Source organism: Lepidochelys kempii, chromosome 6 (assembly GCF_965140265.1).
Source record: "Lepidochelys kempii isolate rLepKem1 chromosome 6, rLepKem1.hap2, whole genome shotgun sequence".
Classification (NCBI taxonomy): domain Eukaryota; kingdom Metazoa; phylum Chordata; order Testudines; family Cheloniidae; genus Lepidochelys; species Lepidochelys kempii.
Window position 1 is genome coordinate 108248572 of NC_133261.1, and position 14441 is coordinate 108263012.

At 37.3% G+C, this 14441-nt stretch overlaps 1 long non-coding RNA gene across 1 annotated transcript in view; it reads right to left on the bottom strand.

Annotated features, from left to right (window-relative positions):
• Window positions 1–12395: 12395 nt before the first annotated feature.
• LOC140913911 (uncharacterized) overlaps window positions 12396–14441 on the bottom strand; it is a 32369-nt gene continuing 30323 nt past the window's right edge. The window contains exon 5 of the long non-coding RNA XR_012159692.1: window positions 12396–12474. This is a non-coding gene — a long non-coding RNA (uncharacterized lncRNA). The remainder of the gene's footprint in view (window positions 12475–14441) is intronic.

Below are 14441 nucleotides of genomic sequence, written 5' to 3' on the forward strand. Positions count from 1 at the left end.
ATTTTATGTGCAAATATTTACAACAGAGAAAGTTTTGGAACCTACTTTCCAATTTAAGCTTAAAAGAGAAAGGAAGGTGGTCACAATGATCCCCTGAAACTTGTTTATGAACCTCCTTTGACTTGTGATACCAGGCTCAGAACCAGTGGTCAATGGCTTTTGCTACCATTTCTGTTTGCCTTTTCTTTGCTTCTTGGGTTCTCTGGTTTCTTAAGAAAATATAATAAATATAAGTAGTATAATATAAATATAAACATACTCAATATAACTTAACTGGTATGGCCTGAACAATTTTATAGTCCTTTGTATAGCACAAGTGTACTGTATAGAATAATAGTTAGGTTTCCAATAGATATTTATGTACAAATCTTCAGTCACCATAAAAATTTAGAGTAGCCATTAGACTCACTGTGTGGGACAGCAAAAGATTACAGTAGTGTGATACTAAGTGGGGTAAAAGTAAGAACATCGTCTTCGAGTCTGATATAGGTTCTGATTGTGGGCCAAAGGATAATAGAGGCATATTGTTAGAACCCTTTGATCACTAAAATTACACACATTTTTTCCAGTGAATAAATAAAACCCATTAGTTAAACATTTGGTCCCAGTGTGGACATGGATTAGGTCCTGATCCAAACCCCATTGAAGACAATGGAAGCACTCCCATGGACTCCAGTAGGTTTAAGAGCAGGCCCTAATTTACCACATATAGAACCTGATTCAGGTCTCACACTGGTTTACACTGCTGCAAGTCCATTGATTTCAGTGGAGTTACTTTTGATAATTAGTCAGAAGGATTCCAGTGTAGATATGACATTTCCAATAGCACCTAGGCCCGCATATAGAACATGGACGGCAAAACTCAGTAATGCCAGGATATTCTTCTTATTATTATTACTATTTTGATTACAGTAGAGGCTCCATTGTGATAGGAACTGTACAAATCCATATTTCTGCTGCATATTATATACAAAAATTAGCTGCTAGTAAGCATGGTAAGCGAATAGGGCACTAGACTAGGATTCTAGAATCCCACTTCCTAGGGTTCTAATCCCAGTTTTTCCACTGGCCTGATGTGTGACCTTGCATAAGACATGTTGGCTCTGTTTCTTTGACTTTCTTGTCAGTTTAACTAAACTCTTCAGAGAAAGGACTGTCTCTTGCTATGTGTATGGACAGCACCTTACACAATTGGGTAGTGATTTCAGTTAGGCCCTCAGTGTACAATTGTGATATAAACAATAATAGTGAGCATGACATCACTGCATCATTTAAAGGATTAGTGTGCCCTTTCCCAAACCTATATTTGAGCATTTTGGTGCTGCATTAAAACACAGCTCAGCAATGATCCTCAGCCTTTCCCTTCTCTATTTTTTAAAAAGGTTTAAAAATTGATGGAGAAAATTATAACTGGATCTTAAAAATATTCCATTGTGACAGGAGGACAGCTCTCAGTGTCTTTTTGTTGCGTGAGTTATTGAAGTTTGACATCCTTTGAGGAATATTTTCATAACCCACTGTTTGCTACCCTGTCTATCCAATTATTTAGAACAAGCAATCTGTCATTTTATTGTTTCCTTCCAATTATGTAACTTTGGTGACAGTCATGGCAGAGTATCCTTTGTAAGTAAAAACAAACCGCGCTGTGGATGCTAAAGGCTGTAGAGAATGAGTGTGTGTGTGTGTATGAATGTGTGTGTGAATTGTGAGAAGAAAGGGCTGAAGGGGAGGTACTAATAGGATTGTATGTGAGCGTCATTTAAAAAAAATAGCACTAACTGTGTATTGTAGAACTTATAAGAACTAATGGAAATAAAATGTATTATGTATGTTAGTAGTGTTAAAAAGGAGATATCCTCAGAATGGACAGGTAATATAAAATCTACCGTAGCTGCCATTACAAAGTCATCATTTACCATCGTAGTGGTAAATGTCCCCCCTTGTTGCTCTAATTTACCATCCTAAGTATTTGTGTAGCAATTTCCTGTATTTAGAATAGGAAATATTTATGGTACTGCAAAGGGCAAATGGTCAGTGTTTAGTGAACCCATTCTGCCGATCTGTGTTTTCATCTGAGGTATCCATCTATCGACAGTGCCATAGCGAAAGCCCCTCAGAGTTGGGAAATTGACTGATTAGATACATTTATTTGACTGTTAGAGACAAATTTGATCCTTGGATGCATGTGTCCTATTGACATCAAGGAAAGCCAGATGGAGGAGTCCAGCCTTTCACTTTCAGTCAGCAACTGATAATGTAAGCTCTGGAACTTTGGCATCTTCTCAAATTGGATGGATTCTAAATTTGAACCTGAATCTTTGGGTTGTGCCTGTTTTGTGCCTGACTGAGGAAAGGGAAGAGCATTGGAATGGCAGTTGGATCCAGCTCCATTTAGTAGTCAGGATGTATAGAGAAGAACAGTGAAGCTGGGAAGAAGCAGCATGCAAACAGCAGCAATGGGGAGATTGAACAGTCAAGTGTTGTGGCAGTAGATGGTAGCTGTTTGAACAGTTCCACACTCAAAGTAAAATTGTCAAGTTATTGTGTCCATTGGGCATATTTGTATCACTGTAATCACAGAATTATAGAACTGGAAGGGACCTCAAGAGGTCATCTAGTCCAGTCCCCCGCACTCATGGCAGGACTAATTATCTAGACCATCCCTGACAGGTGTTTTTCTAACCTGCTCTTAAAAATCTCCAATGACAGAGATTCCACAAACTTCCTAGGCAATTTATTCCAGTGCTTAACCTCCCTGACAGTTAGGAAGTTTTTCCTAATGTCCAACCTAAACCTCCTTTGCTGCAGTTTAAGCCCATTGCTTCTTGTCTTATCCTCAGAAGTTAAGAAAAACTATTTTTCTTCCCTTTCTTGTAACAATCTTTTAGATACTTGAAAACTGGTGTCATGTCCCCTCTCAGTCTTCTCTTTTCCAGACTAAACAAACCCAATTTTTTCAATGTTCCCTCAGACGTCATGTTTTCTAGACCTTTAATCATTTGTGTTTCTCTTCTCTGGACTCTCTCCAATTTGTCCACATCCTTCCTGAAATGTGGCACCCAGAACTGGATACAATACTCCAGTTGAGGCCTAATCGGAGCTGAGTAGAGTGGAAGAATTACTTCTCATGTCTTGCTTACAACACTCCTGCTAGTACATCTCAGAATGATGTTCGCTTTTTTTGTAACAGCATTACACTGTTGATTCATATTTAGCTTGTGGTCCATTATGACCCCCAGATCCCTTTCCACAGTACTCCTTCCTAGGCAGTTATTTCCCATTTTGTATGTGTGCAACTGATTGTTCCTTCCTAAATGGAGTGCTTTGCATTTTTCCTTATGGAATTTTATCTTATTTACTTCAGACCATTTCTCCAGTTTGTCCAGATCATTTTGAATTGTAATCCTATCCTCTAAAGCACTTGCAATCCCTCCCAGCTTGGTATTGTCTGCACACTTTATAAGTGTACTCTTTATGCCATTGTCTAAGTCATTGATGAAGATATTGAACAGAACTGGACCCAAAACTGATCCCTGCAGGACCCCACTCATTATGCCCTTCCAGCATGACTCTGAACCACTTATAACTACTCTCTGGGAATGGTTTTCCAACCAGTTTTATACCCACCTTATAGTAGCTCCATCTAGTTTGCATTTCCCTAGTTTATTTATGAGAAAGTCATACAGGACAGTATCAAAAGCTTTACTAAAATCCAGATATACCATAAGTTTGTAATGCCACAAGCTGGACTGGCTATAAAGTCGCAAAACCCTAAATTAAAGGGAAAGAGGAGAAAGAAAAAAAAAGAAATGTAAATTTTGTTATTTTTGGAGAGCTTTGTATAACAACATTAGACATGTATTTTATGCCTCAATTCAGCAAAATCACTTAAGCCCCATTGAAGTCATGCTTAAGCTCACTGAATTGGAACCTTAATGCTCAGCAACCCAAACCAAAGGAACTTCTGTATGCTTTCAGTTTTGTACATTTTATTTTACATGAATGTTTACCACATCTCAGAGACATCCCTAGGACTTGTCTACATGATGAGTTGGTGTGTGGCATGCTGGTGTGCTGTAGAATCACACCCTGGCTTGTTGGACGGTAAGTCACCATGTAGACAAGCCCATAGTCATCCCAACTCTGCCATGTGTTCTATCTTCAACTAGTATCTACAACTAGTTCTGTAAGAAAGTTCAAGCATGTTTCAACTTCAAGAAGAATATTATAGGAAGATCATAAAAAAGAAAGCTAAAGGTTATGAACACTATTACGAATCCCCACTCTCATTGAATTTACAAATTCTTTTTGGTCCATTATCCAAACCCTAGTTTAAAAAATATGCCTCCATACCAGCTACTGCAATTGCAGCTGATCTGGCTAATATAGCTGTGTGCTGTACCTAAGGTATATTTCATTAAGAATAGCATGGTGTCAGTGTTGGCTGCTAACCTTGATGGGCCTGTGTACATTTTCTAATCATTACAAAACTGATTCAGGCAAACTGATTTTAAAACTGCTTAGTGTGTACTCTTGACCTAAATTTAAGATGACGTTGAGGTGTTCATGAAATCAGCTAAGTTAAAATGGGTCAGGCCACTTTAAACCATCTCTAAACTATGGTTCCTTAAAGTCAGCTTAGCTGAACCAGTTTTAAAATTGGTTCAAAATATTTATTCAGAGTAAACAGGCCCATAAGGTTGTTCACTGAAGAACATCAAAGATAGCTTTGAGAACATTCTTCATGGGAACACCTCATTTCAGGAATATGTTCTCCATCCAGAAGCTGTGCTTGTTAACATCTGAGAATGTTTCAAGGCCCATCTGTTTCTCCCAGACATTTGGGGGGAGGGGGGCGTGGAGGAGGATTTGGGCGTGGAGACCAGGTTATGCTGTTTTGCAGAGATGGATTATGCTGTCACCTGGCATATGTGCATTTTACATTGGCAAGAGCAACCCCTTGAAATTAAGCTGTCAGCAAGCCGAGAGGTTGTGACGGGTGGCTGTTTGTGGGTTTTGGATTTTCTAAATAAATAAATCATAGAACTGAGAGCTGGACAAAGAATCCAAGACATTTCTTGTTCCCATGCTGATGTTCAGACCAATGGACAACATCTAAATACATTAGTGAGGAATAAAAGTAATGTAAGCTTCCCACAAATCATGCACTCAAAGCACTCAAACCCAAGAGAGTGCTGTATTCACATACTGGCAAATCAAACCTGCAAACCTACGAAACATCTATCATCAGGAAAGGCATTCTGGGTAATACCATGCAAATAAACACACCATGCAGCCCAATGGTTTTAAAAATTGCCATATTTGTACTGTCACCAAAAAAGTAGCTTTTTAAAGAACTAAAGAGCATGTCAAGACCGGTTAATATTAAATATTAAAGTATACTGGCTCAACTTCAAACCTAGTGTAACTCCGCTGAAGTCAATAAAGTTACATCCCAGATGATCTTTTACTAGAACTTTTTCATGACTGATAGCTCTGGGTTTTTTTTACTATGGTGGTAAGTATGGAAGCCGAATTATTCTCGTGATAAGAATGGGACTAATTTATATCTAAACCAAAGTTAGCATAGAAAAGCATAATGCTGGTTGCAATGAACCTGAGCCCTGGATAACTAGAGAACAGGATATTTCTCACTTCTCTTGGGCACTCAAATCAAAACATAATGCATGTCTCATTATTTTTAAAAGAGCTCCTACTGGAAATTCTCCATGTAGCACAGATTTGCATGCTGGGTGTAAATTTTCTAGGACATTTTCCCAGAAATCTGCATTTAGATAGAAGTATTTTACGAACTCTAAAACCTGAGATTTTATGTGTATCCTATTTTTGTGTGTGTGCTCTGGATAGGGAAAGAGAGGATGATTTTTTGTACAGTCTTAGATAAGGAAGAATCCTACAAAATTCCAGCATATTATAAAGATTGAAAAATACATAATCCTTTCTCAAACCAAAAACCCCACTAAAATGAGCCTCTGTGATCCATCAGACACATACATGATGGGGTTCCGGAAGACCCCATTCACTTGAGCCTTAAACAATTGGAAACCGTCCTCTTCTTTATCTGTACATAGACTGAGGGAAGCTAGGTTAATACATTAGTCTCTTTATGTTTAAACTCCTGATCTTTGTTACTTATACCTTTCAGGTGTTTAAAGAACTAGATCTTTCTCTGCTTAATTAGCTGCTCAGAGATTTTTGAATGCGGGAAGGTGAAAAAGGAAGGACAAATGGACCTTGATCAGAGACTTTAAAATTTAAACTTGAATCTGCTACAGCGTGTTTTCTGTGATATTATAAATATTTATCTTAAATATTGTTTTGAATTTTTATTCCAGTCCATTCCTGTTTTGAGACTCTGCCTGTTTAGCCTGCAGACATCTCAGGATTTATTTTTTTATTCTGGAATTCCTCCTGTCCCCCTTCATCTCCAACTATCAATCTTTATAGGCCCTACCTAGACTACAATATGTGAATGAACTTGAACCTTGTTAATGTCATGATTGACTTGAAACATGGTTTGTATTCACATACAACATGGTTGCTAGCAGCATGGTAAGTGTGGACAGAAATATATACCTGACAGATGACTGTGTTGTGAAAAAGGCTGGTATGTGGGTATAACTGAGCCATGTTTTGTGTAACTCTTTCAGAGGAGACTATCATGAACCAAATACAAAAACCGTGAAGACAGGTCCTTAACTAGCAGTTCAGTTCTCTGGACAGCTACAACTAGTGACTCCTCCCTGAGACACATATGTGAGATATCCGTTCCCTACAAAGCAAAAGATAACATTTTCATCAATCGATCAGCTTTTCTAAGGCACCATCAAAAAGCAAATCACTATCAAGTGGTCTATATAATAACAAATAAAAGACCTCTTTTCTCTTTATAAGCCTATATTCCTGATATACACTAAAATTGCCTTACTGTCTTCTGACATGCATCACTTTATAACTTATAAAACCATTTACTGATACTTGTGCACAAATGTATAACATCTGACCTCGCTAGGGACATGATGATGGAGGCTAATCGCCGGCCATATGTCACAGCCAAGGAGTGAGCAGCAGGGGTCTGAATATCTCATGGAGAGCTGTTGCATGATCCCGGTTATACCAGCACACATCTCTAATGCCATTGACTTCAATTTTACAATTGAAGTTAAACAATACAACTTATTTGCTATAAACCACTGTGAATCTGTGTTGAATATTTTGCTGGAAAATGAGAGACTGTTTAAAGTGCACAGGATTCTGTATGTTTAGCCTGTCAAACATTGTTAATAGCACTTTAAGATGGTAAATGTCTCTTGTAGCGTGTGCACAGCCCTCAAACTTGAGGGTGCCTAGCACCTCATAGGATTGGGCCCCCTACTTTTCAACTGTGTGACATGAAACAGCATATCAGCCTAACTGGAAGTGACTTTGCCATACGCATAATATATTTCTCTTTCAGAATGGGTTGGATATCAATGGGATTAAATGCTCTGGTTATAGACCGAAAGTCCCATGTATTTAAGCTTTTAACTGGCCCTTCAAACAATGATCAGATGTGGAAAGTTGAGATCTATTATGTGTGTGTGGCAGACTGGCTGTGACTGGACCCAGGCTTAGATTTTCTGCCTCCACTCACAGAATTTTTTTCGTAAGACTGCCAAACCCAGGCAAGTTTGGCAGCTTTGGTGGAAAGTAAAGTAGAGAATTCCGTGGGTTTTTGACATCCCCAAAGGTTTGCACTTATGAAGTGTTCCGTTGTATAATGAAGTCCATTTGTCTGATATAAGAGACTTCAACAGCATATCAATGTTGCATAAAAAACAATCAGAAATGGTTCCATTTATGTTACATACAGAGGTAGCACAGACCCTGAAAATGTTATGCTCTGTATTCTTCTGTTTATCACAAAAACATAAATAGAGTGGCAATGTAATTTAATTTGAGGTCAGCCACACAGATTATGTGAGATCTCTTAGACCTAACATATGAATAATAAACAAAATTAAAAACATCTATTGCAGTCTTTATAGCCTGCCTTTTTGTTTGGCATACTGTGTTCTGGAAAGTGCTATAAATTACAACTTTGGGAGGTCAGGTTCTTTGCACAATATTTGTTTATTGGTACTGCACAAGGGGATGGGGATGAGATGAAATTGAAAATAGAAACATTGAGGAAATCTTGCCTAATAGTGAGATCTATGCAACTATGGTTTCAAAAGGTCGCAAAATGAAATGGTAGAAGTCTCGTTGCTTCCTTCATTCAAAACTGAACTGGACAAAGTGCTCCAATTTGTAATATAGGGAACAATCCTGCACTGCTGGGATGCTAGGATAAATAGGCAAATAAACCCTTTTCACCTCTAATTTCTGCAGGCCATAATCTGTCCCCAGATCCAGGCCACTCACATGTACTTGTGAGGGTGGAACTTGACCCTGTGATTGCATGATGAAATAACAGGTGAATACATACATTGACAATGCTGAAGCATTTTAGAAAGAATAATCAAAAAGGGTGTTGTGTAGTATCTAACATTGTTCCAACTACACTAATATTCAATAATGGAATGTATATTTATTTTTTTCCATTTGGAAGGCATGTAAAATGGTTCTGAATAGCTTTATAGACTGGTAACATTATGAGGTGTGTCTCACATGCATAAATATCCCCAGACTCGGCCCCATTACCAGTGTGAAGCATTTTCTACTACTGTTTTCCTTCTGGAAGGTCAAATACTCCTACTGAAAGCCAGAAAAAACAGTTTTCTGACTAAAGTTTATTTATGAATTATAAATTTATTATAATGAACATACATTTAATCTTACAGTTAATATACTATAAATAAAATATATCTGAAGCTTACTTTTATTATTTATTAATTATTATTATTATTATTATTATTATTATTATTATTTGCACAGGAGTTACCATTTTCTCCCCTTCCCCTACCTATACCATTTTTTCCACAAGAAGAAAAAAAGGAAATCGTAGTTTATATTTCTCTTTATTATCAAGATCTACCAGAAACTTAACTGTGGATGTCTGCGCTGAACTGAGCTGTATATGAAAATCTAGCATTTTTTTCTTTTTTACATACTGGACATCACCATTCTTCCCACTATGAATCACTATGAATTCTTCTCGAGCATTTCAGGTTACACCTATGAATATTGACTAACAGTACTGTATCAACATTGTCAAAAGCCAGTCCTAATATTTGACAACATCAAAGGGAGATAGTAAGTGTTTGCTCTGATGGAGCTCGGACATGCAAAATGATATGGGGGGGAATAGAAGGAAATAAACCATTGATATCAAAATATTAACATTTAGTGTTCATTAAAAAATATAGCATTAGTATTAACTATCAGTGAAGGTGTTTTAAGTGAATCTGAATGTTCTGCACAGCTATGATGAATCTCCTAATGTGTCTGCTTAACAGAATTGGTTTGTGATATCGTTGAACTACTGCATGCAAAGAACAAATGCATTTTTTTCTTTCTTTTTTTTCTTCTTTTGAAAGAGTTGCAGAAAGCTTGGCTGGATGGTCTCTCTTAATGTAAGGCACTGATTAATAAAATGTGTTATAATAGGTGTGACATGCTCTTTAAGACTTTCAAAGCTATGTAGTCTCCCATTAATTCAAGTGCAAATTGGAATATGGTTACATTCTGTTGAAATAAAGTGACTGAGACTTCAAGGGTTCCATTTTTACTTACATTTATGAAGTTTGCGATAATTCACCACAGCCGCAGAAACTGGCAAGAACAGAGAGATTCAGTTTGCTCTCTCTCTCTCTCTCTTTCTTTTTTTTTAACTAATGCTTAATAAATTTTCCAGAAGAGAGATACATGTATTATATTCTCAGGACTGTTAGTTTAAGAAATGTATTGCTTGCTTTTTCCTTTTACAAATTAATTACAATTAAACCTTCTATTGAATTCAGAGAATAAAGTTTTATTTGTAGAAAGGTTCTTTGTATGTTACGGCCTAATCCTATGTGATTTAACTGTGGTCATGATCCTTTTTCACACTGTGGAAAACATGATTTCACTACAAAACGGCTTTTCTTCCTCCTCTACTCCTTCTATCCCCAAGCCCACCCCCTATAGTCTTTGTCTCTCTGGCAATATACAAGTCTCCAAAAGTGTTTACATTTTATCATTGTTTTTCCCTTTCTTGGCCTGATAATACTAGTATGGTGAATGACATGAAGAAGGCTCAGCTTAGGCCTGTTGAGTCTCAGAACCTTTAATCCGTCCATTGCAGGTAAATGAGTTTGTGCCCTGGCTGTTTTGTTTGTTTCTATTTGTATTTTTTCCTCATGCTTTTCTCAGTGCAATCCAATCAATGTTTAATTTCCCAGACTGGCCCTGTGAGAAGATTTACTTCATTGTATTTGTCCTGCAAACAATATTCATTCTGAAGTTTGTGCTAAAGAGCAGGCTACTGAAACGTTCTGGTGGGAAAAGAGAGAGAGAGAGAGAAAAAAAGAGAGGAGGAATCTGAAGGGATTGTTGCTTTGTCTGAAGGCTTATCCCAATATGCAAGTTAAAAAGCTCTTCAGATCCTGGGACGGGCTGAGATTCTAAAGTGGAGAAGTAGCAGTGGATTCAAAAAAGCTGGCACAACTATTGTACTAGGGAGCTTCCATCTCCATAGGCATAGCCACGTGGGGAGGAAAGAAAGAAAAATTTAAAGAAGGGGGGTATGCATAAGCCAGCAACCAGAGATTCCAGACGTGGTTGTTAGAATCATCCTGGAAAATCAGAGAGCGAGTAAGGGTGATTATGGTCTGGGCAAACAGCTTTAGCTCTGGATAATGTCTAAAACAAGAGGAAGATGTAGTAACTGGGCCAAGTTCAGACCTAGCATAATCAAGATGCATCTATCTAATTTAATGTTTATATTTCTCTACTGTGCTCATCACCCTGGTATACTCTGATCTCTGAATGTGATCAAGTGGAATTTTATTTTTGTGTATATGTATACACAAAAATAAAATTCCACTTGATCACAGAGATACTGTTTTTGTGTATATGTATATATACACAAAAATAAAATTCCACTTGATCACATTCAGAGATACTCAGATACCAGGGTGATGAGCACAGTAGAAAAATATAAACATTATATGTAGTCAACTTTTTTTAAAAAATGATAGTGTTACTTTTGTTTTTTTATTTGTATTCACTATAAAAATGCATTGCACTTATATAACAGCTGTCTTGGGAGAATCTCAAATTCTTTACAGATATTAACTTACCATGAGAGCAACCTGGTGGAATTGATATGCTTTATCCTACCCATAATGCAGATGGGTAGGTGGCATAAAAAGTTTCACATAACTTACCCAATAACACATAGTGAGTCCATGGCACAATACAGCTGCTCAAAAAAAGGCGAGGAAAATTGTGAATAATTTTTTAAAAATTCCTTTAGGAATCTTTTTGTTAAAATTTTAAACAGCTGTACAGTTGGTCACATTTTTAAAAAAATCAAAATTTGAAATTTTATTAACATTTTACAATTAGAAAAATTCACCTCACTATGGCCGGAACTGGAAACAGGATACAGGAATCCTTGTTCCCTTGCTCCAACCACTGGATAATGCTGCCTTTATATAGACTGTCTAAGAGAAATAAGGAAAATGAGCAGATCCTGTTTACCGCAAATATGAAGGATACTGCAGAGTTAGCGATTATGCCACTGTCAGAGAAATCTGTTTTCACAGAGACCTGCATTTAATAATGAGACAGTAGGGTGGAAGGGAGTGAAAAGTCAGAGCTTTCTTCATTTACATGGAAATATTTTAAGCAGCCTGTAAGCAATTATTTTATTGGGTGGGTTCATATGTAATTGCACTCAGTTGTGTTTTTTTAGCATGAAGTCTAAATAAGCCCACATGAAAGGACATAAGACCTTTTTGTTGGTTTAGGAAAAGAAACTGTTAAGCACCCAGCAGTGAAAGGGTCAAAACTGTTGTATTAATTGAACTCTCCTGAGGACAAATGTTGTTTACAGTATATGTTTAAAATAATATTCCTGGCTACTCAGCCTTTCCCTCAGGATAGTGCAATTACAACAGTAACAGAGGATTAATTAAAGATTCTCCCATAGGTGTTGCTAGAGATCTTGAATCGACCGAAGGGGGATACATTACCAACTCAGCACAGAGGTGAACAGACCAGAGCTGTTCAAAAAAATTAGTTAGGCACAAGGGCAGGGTTGAGTTTTTGCCTCATTTATATGATTTTGATTAATACTTTAATTTCATTTTTATGCAGAAGAGGAATATTAGCTTCCATTTATGTGGGAGAACTGAATGAGAAAGATCAGGCCTCTGAATCCAGAAATCAATAGAGAATGAATTTATTCTGGTCCAATGTCAAGTAGGATATCTATTTTTCACACCTGGTTTCAAGCCTTGGAGCCCTTGGGTTTCTCTTCTACTTTTTCTTTAAAAAAAAAAAATAATAATCCTGATTATACACAATAGACAGAATGATACAAAAGTATAAAAGGAAGAAACCCTGGCATTAAAGGGTATAAATGTCAATGGGAACCAGATGCTTATCTCCCCTTTATGCCTTTGAAAATCTCTCCCATCAATTCTGGTGAAGATCCTGGGCCAGATCATGCCTCTCAACCTGGCAAGGACCAAACATGGGATTACAATGTGTGATAAATATGCAAAAAGAAGGACACACAATTTTTTTTTATTCACACAGCAAACTTAAAATGATGCAAGATTCTTTCCTTTTGCACAAATGATTCTTTCTATGACCTGTGTTTCCTGGTTCTTTATTTCAGATGTAAATACTGTTTCAACAGTAAAAATGAGGAGATGGCAAATTTGTGTAGAATGTAGTGAACTTCGGGATGGAAATAAGTGAATGATTTCAGAGTAACAGCCGTGTTAGTCTGTATTCGCAAAAAGAAAAGGAGTACTTGTGGCAGCTTAGAGACATGCATCCGATGAAGTGAGCTGTAGCTCACGAAAGCTTATGCTCAAATAAATTGGTTAGTCTCTAAGGTGCCACAAGTCCTCCTTTTCTGTTTTCTATAAGTGAATGAGTGACTCACGCTGAGCTACACTTGAGAGGTATAGGCCAGATCAGTGGTGGGAGGCAAAGCTGGCTTTAAAGCTCTCACTTGCATTGTCCTAAGCCTGGGGCTCTTCTGTGTACTTCTGCTCTGAGCTGTGCTAGCGTAGTCTACCATTCAAATTATATTATGTACTGTAATTTTCCTAGAGGGAAGGAGCCCAAAAGTCTCCAAGTTGAGGATCAAGGTATATCTAGCATGTTGTAGTTTATTTAGCAAACCACAGTAAATTATATATATGGATGGAGCAGGCTAAAATCCCTACTTGAGAATTTATTGACTATTTGAGCCAAGGAACATAAAGCCAGATCCTCAGCTGGTGTAAAATGATCCCCCCCACCTCAAGATCTGGCCTGGTTTAAAAGTGGGTGATTTCTTTGGTTTACCTCCTACAAATAAATAACTTGCCTGAAAGGTGATAGAATCAGAGGGGGAAGTGAAATCCAGATTATGCAAGGTACACATTTGCTGTGTATTAAAATTTTATACGGAAACAAGTTCTTTCAGTGGCTGTGAATGTGGAGCTCATAGCAGCAAAAGATACATATCATTTATTTAAGCAGTAAAGTCGAGGGAAATGCTCAAAATGTACTGCAACTCCTTAAAGTGTCTGGGAAATAGGATGCTGTGCCTTTTAATTCCAGTGCTAGTCTGAGATAAGAAAAAATAATTCTAAAATGATATAAAAGTAGAGTTTTTGGACCAAACTCCTATAATTTCAATGGAGTCGCATTCGTGTAGCTGAGAGGAAAGGATAGTTGTATGCGTGAAGCAAGCTTTAGGAAAGTCGTAATGTCAGTTTTAGTGTATGAGAAAGCATAAACCTCCCCTCTTATTGCTACCCTGGCAGTTTCATTCAGACAGTTCAGTGTAAGGAGAAAACAAAGAATTCACTAAGAAAAACATTAGCTCAGCATCTATTGTTCCTGTAATTTTCAAAGGCAACAGTAAGTAATATGACCCTACATAGATTGTTATGTACCATCACGTCTCACAATTGCCCCTAGATACAAGAGATAGTCTTCATTGAGGATCAGAATTCATGTTTGTCCATATAAATCTACTTTTTAACTGATCTTGGAGAGTCCAATATCCTAAAAAGACACAGTTATGTCCCATTGATGAGTACTATTTTGTGCACCTTAGTAGAGCAGTGCAGAAGGCACATTCTTACTCAATAGGGTGCATGCCTCTGAGATTTTCTAAGGGCTCCATTCATATCTTTTACTTTTACGGTACATTTACACATACCCTCCAGTGCCTTGAGGCTTGGTTACACAGCTCAGTATGTGAGTAGAGTGTACTGTAATTCTGACCT